The sequence below is a fragment of the Ahaetulla prasina genome, chromosome 2 (genome assembly GCF_028640845.1).
Source record: "Ahaetulla prasina isolate Xishuangbanna chromosome 2, ASM2864084v1, whole genome shotgun sequence".
Taxonomy (NCBI): domain Eukaryota; kingdom Metazoa; phylum Chordata; class Lepidosauria; order Squamata; family Colubridae; genus Ahaetulla; species Ahaetulla prasina.
Genome location: NC_080540.1, coordinates 178,776,667 through 178,781,901, shown reverse-complemented (window position 1 = coordinate 178,781,901; position 5,235 = coordinate 178,776,667).

The window sequence follows — 5,235 nt, the reverse complement described above, 5'->3', positions numbered from 1 at the left end:
GGCCGAAAGCAAAGCTGAGCTAGAGAGAGTAAGAGAGGAGGCAAAACCAGAGAAAGAATAGCTGGCAAGCAGAGGGGAGGAGAAAGGGGGCTCTTGATTGGTTTAGCGTTGGCAACTTGGTATCTAAGGAACAGGAAGATGCAGAGGTGGCTAAAAAGCTCGGCGGCAGCAGGAGACCAACTGTTTTCAGGGGCACAAGCTGTGCATTTTAATTCCCACCTCCTACTATTCAGAAGGAAAACTCTCGCCCCTGTAGAATCAGCAGAATGGTCCAGCCATTCCTGCATCCCTTTCCATTTGTGGGAGTGATGGATGCTTCAGAGCAGAATCCTTGCCAAGCCTTGTTGTCTTGAGGGGCAAATTGAAAGGTTGCTTTGATGGCGCTGTGCTTGGCATAGCCCAAATAAGAGTTCTCTTGAGCGTGCAACATAAACCTGCTTCCATTTTAGCAGCCTTTTAGACATGGGCTGTATTGCTTTATTGTTCTGGAATCAAGTTAGTGGTTTGTAGAAATGTATTTTAATTCCAGAGTGGGTAACTATAAACTTCAGATGGAAGGACTCTGACCAACCTTCCAGCACCTCTGTCCCTTTGATGCCAGTTATCAGGACTGTAATTCCCTTGGGGCAGAACCCTGTCTTTTACACTTATTGTATGCTATCAAATTCAGCATGAATTAACAGTGCTTTCTAACTAAAATGTGTAGTCTATATCAAATTAAGCTCAATTTCAGGTGACTACATGAACACTTCCCTATAGTTTTTTTGGAAAGTCCCACAGAAGTAGTTGACTCTTGCCTTCTTCAGTTTTACTTCTTAATCTAAATCTTAAGATTTCAGGTGGTCTCCCATCCCCTTTAATCACCCATTCCTTTTCAAAAGTAAACTTGCTGCTGACCTGTTCTGTGGACACTTTCAAATATTCTCAGCAACCTGTAGCATGATCACATCAATACAAAAGTCCATTTGACAGCAGGTTTTAACCTGAAAAGGTAAATGCTTGACCCAAAAAGCTTATTACCATCTACATTACCAACCAATGGAACAGAAGTTGCTTTCAGAAGTTGCGGAGCTTCATCACTGGAAGCTTTCAAGAAGAGACTGGACTGCCATTTGTCAGAAATGGTGTAGGGTTTCCTGCTTGGGGTGTGTGTGTTAGACTAGATGATCTACAAAGTCCCTTCTGTTAAGTTCGGGCAATGAAGAGGCAGGAGACCAGTGAGTGACAACAGCTCTTTAGTTTATTGTGACCCCAGCGAACACAACCGGCAAAAACCCCTCTTTAAATACTCTTTTGGTTGAGGCTTCAACCAATCAGCAACGTGCAATTTTCCCGCCCAAAATTCCCTCTCAAAGTTCAAAATACATTACACCTTCCAACTCTGTTAATCTGTTAAATAACATTTTATCTGTAGGGGAAATGAGTAAGAGCAGACAGGAGATAGGAAGTGAGTATAGCAATTCCTTGTGTTGATGTTGGTCCCACAGAGTCATCACAGAGGCAACATTGCCTTCACCGTCAGGGGCATTCAAGGGTCCATTGGGGTAGATGCTAGTTTCTTCAACTTCTTTACCAGTTTTAAAGAAATTCATCACAACTTCTAGGCTATTGTTTAATATATGCTCCATTTTCTTACCACAAAATTGTGCCTGATTCAAAGATGTAAAGATGTGTTTATATGGTCCAAAGTATTTATTTCTGCCTTTTAAAGCAGGACTGGTAACTGGTTTTCCCTTGTGGATGTTTTATTGTTCTAAAATAGGGAAGAACTACCCACAGATCCTGGGCCATTTTTCTTTTTCATGTTTAACATTTTTATTAGGTTATAAGATAAAATACAAAATACGAAAGTAAATAGGAAGACACAGTGGGGGGAAATGGGAAGAGAAAAGTGAGGAGAAACTGGGGAAAAGAAAAAAAGACACATTGACTTCCGACTCCCTCTGTTGCAGTAAAAAAGGCATCAACATCAAACCACAACTTATTGTTTTTCCATAATAATATAAAGTAGCCATTTCTATAAAAAGATATCAATCTAACCGGTAAACCCAAAATCAAAGTTTTATTTTTTTTTCACTTCAAGCACAAAGTTAAGATGTTTCCACGTGGAAACAAAGGTACTTATATTCTTCCCTTGAACCAAAATGGTCAATTTAGCCGTTTCTACCAACTCCATCAGCTTCTGTAGCCATTGTCCATGGTGGGAATCCAAGTGTCCTTCCATTTTGTGAGTATAATAGTCTTGCTGCTGTCAACATATATAATAACAAAGTTCCACATTTTTTCTCCAAGTCTTTTTATTTATTTATTTATTTTTATTTATTTTTCGCGTTTTTATACCGCCCTATCTCCCAGGGACTCAGGGCGGTTCACAGCCAGATAAAATATACATATAAATACAAACTAAAACATCAATTAAAAAACTTATTATATAAGGCCGAATAATTAAAAATAGTAATACAAATAATAAAACCCCATTAAAACCAAATTCAAAATTTAAAATTCTAGTCCAGTCCTGCGCAAATAAATAGATGTGTCTTAAGCTCGCGGCAAAAGGTTCGAAGGTCAGGAAGTTGGCGGAGTCCTGGGGGAAGTTCGTTCCAGAGGGTGGGAGCCCCCACAGAGAAGGCCCTTCCCCTGGGTGTCGCCTGTCGGCACTGCCTGGCCAACGGGACCCCGAGAAGTCCCTCTCTGTGAGAGCGCACGGGTCGGTGAGAGGCATTCGGTAGCAGCAGACGGTCCCGTAAGTAACCCGGCCCTATGCCATGGAGCGCTTTGAAGATAGTTACCAAAACCTTGAAGCGCACCCGGAAGGCCACAGGTAGCCAGTGCAGTCTGCGCAGGAGAGGTGTCACATGGGAGCCACGAGGGGCTCCCTCTATCACCCGCACAGCCGATTCTGAACTAACTGGAGCCTCCGGGTGCTCCTCAAGGGGAGCCCCATGTAGAGAGCATTATAGTAATCCAGACGAGATGTCACGAGAGCGTGAGTGACCGTGCATAAGGCATCCCGGTCTAGAAAGGGGCGCAACTGGCGAACCAGGCGAACCTGGTAAAAAGCTCTCCTGGAGACGGCCGTCAAATGATCTTCAAAGGACAGCCGTCCATCCAGGAGAACGCCCAAGTTGCACACCCTCTCCATTGGGGCCAATGACTCGCCCCCAACAGTCAGCCGTGGCTGCAGCTGACTGTACCGGGATGCCGGCATCCACAGCCACTCTGTCTTGGAGGGATTGAGCTTGAGCCTGTTTCTCCCCATCCAGACCCGTACGGCTTCCAGACACCGGGACAGCACTTCGATAGCTTCGTTGGGGTGGCCCGATGTGGAGAAGTACAGCTGAGTATTGTCAGCGTACAGCTGGTACCTCACACCGAAGCCACTGATGATCTCACCCAGCGGCTTCATATAGATGTTGAACAGAAGGGGCTAGAGAATCGACCCCTGCGGCACCCATTAAACCCAAAATAAAAGTTTCTGGTTTCACATTTATATTTGTTTTAAGAATTTTCTGTATTATAATATGAATCTTACTCCAAAATTTATTTGCTTTATCACATGTCGACAATAAATGATAAAAAGTTCCTTCTTTGCTTTTACACTTCCAACATTCATTTGAAATACCTTTTTACATTCTGGATAACTTATCCAATGTTGAATTCCAACGATACATCATGTTATAAAATTTTTGTTTTAAATTATAGTTTAGTGTACATTTTAAACCTTTGATCCACACATTTTCCCATTGTTCCTGGGCCATTTTTCTAAAGCTCATGAAGATACTTAAACTCAGCAGTGCCATTGCTTCCCCCCCCCCCCCCCCCGTTTTGATCAAAATAAGAATGCAAGTAGCTGTGCTATAAGCCTCCACTAGGTGAGTGGGCTACAGGAATACTGTAAAGACCAGGAAAAGGAGCTGAAGAATCTTATGTGGGAAATGCTGGGCAGGTCCTCCAACAGCCAAAAAAGGAGGGAGGGTTTCTGTGTTGACATAAGTTCCGCAACATATGGTCCATCCCCCTCTTTAGGTGTGAAGGCAAAGGGACATATTGGACCGCTGTTTGAGACGGAGCTTGCTTCAGAAGGTGGGATGAGATGCTTTGCCAACTCCTGGAGTGGATTCCTTGGCAAGCTGTTTCAGAGGAATGGCATTTCAAAATCAGATAGAAGTTGTCTGGGGACAGTAAATCTCTTCCAGTGGGCAGCTACCACAGGACCTATAAAGAAAGCAGCTAGCTATTTCAGCTAGATTGACCCAATTCCCTAACATTGCTGGCCCCCAAGATTTTCTCCTGAGTGAGCAAGCCAACACATGTGCAGTGATGTTTGGATTAGAGAAAAATAACTTCAAGGAGAGCTCCAGGCAACTACCTTGCGGGCAGGAGAGGTGGGGGAGGCAGTTATAATAATAGCTGGGGAACTGTGGGTGGATGAAGCATGCCGTGTCTGGCTCCAGATGGGTCTATATCAAACCAGTTTTGGACTACGATGCAGCAAGTACAGCTTTGCAGATTTTACTGGCATCGAAGCCCAAAAGCCTAGTCAATCTATACGCTCAGGGTATTTTGTCATAGGTCCTTAAGGCCAAAGAGACTGGCTTTATGTAAAAGCCATATTAATGTTTTTGCTATTTTGCTATTGTTGGTGTTCTTTTCATATTTTGCAAAGGGTGGCATTTAGTTGTGGGATCCTGAACCCCTAGCCAACCCCACCCTCACTCCCAGCAGAAGAGGTTGCTGTTCTACCTGTTGCAGTTTTCCTTCCTTCCTTCCTTCCTTCCTTCCTTCCTTCCTTCCTTCCTTCCTTCCTTCCTTCCTTCCTTCCTTCCTTCCTTCCTTCCTTCCTTCCTTTCTCCCTCTGTCCGTCCGTCCCTCCCTCCCTCCCTCTCTCTCTTTCTTTCTTTCTTTCTTTCTTTCTTTCTTTCTTTCTTTCTTTCTTTCTTTCTTTCTTTCTTTCTTTCTTTCTTGAGTGTATGTTTGTTTTCCTTATGTTTTTAATCTGCAGATCAAGACTGGAAACCTGGAATTTGCCACAATTGGAACAAATTTCTGAATTCATCTGAATGTAATTGGGTCCATTCATGCACCCCTGTTCCACAATCTTGTTTCACTGACTTCCACAGCTCTTTCTTTGGTATGAGCATGTGTGGGATTGTCCTGGAAGAGGATTTGCTGGGAACATCCTTCCCAAAGAGTCATGGAAACCTTAAAATGACACACCAGTTAACAGACGGGAAG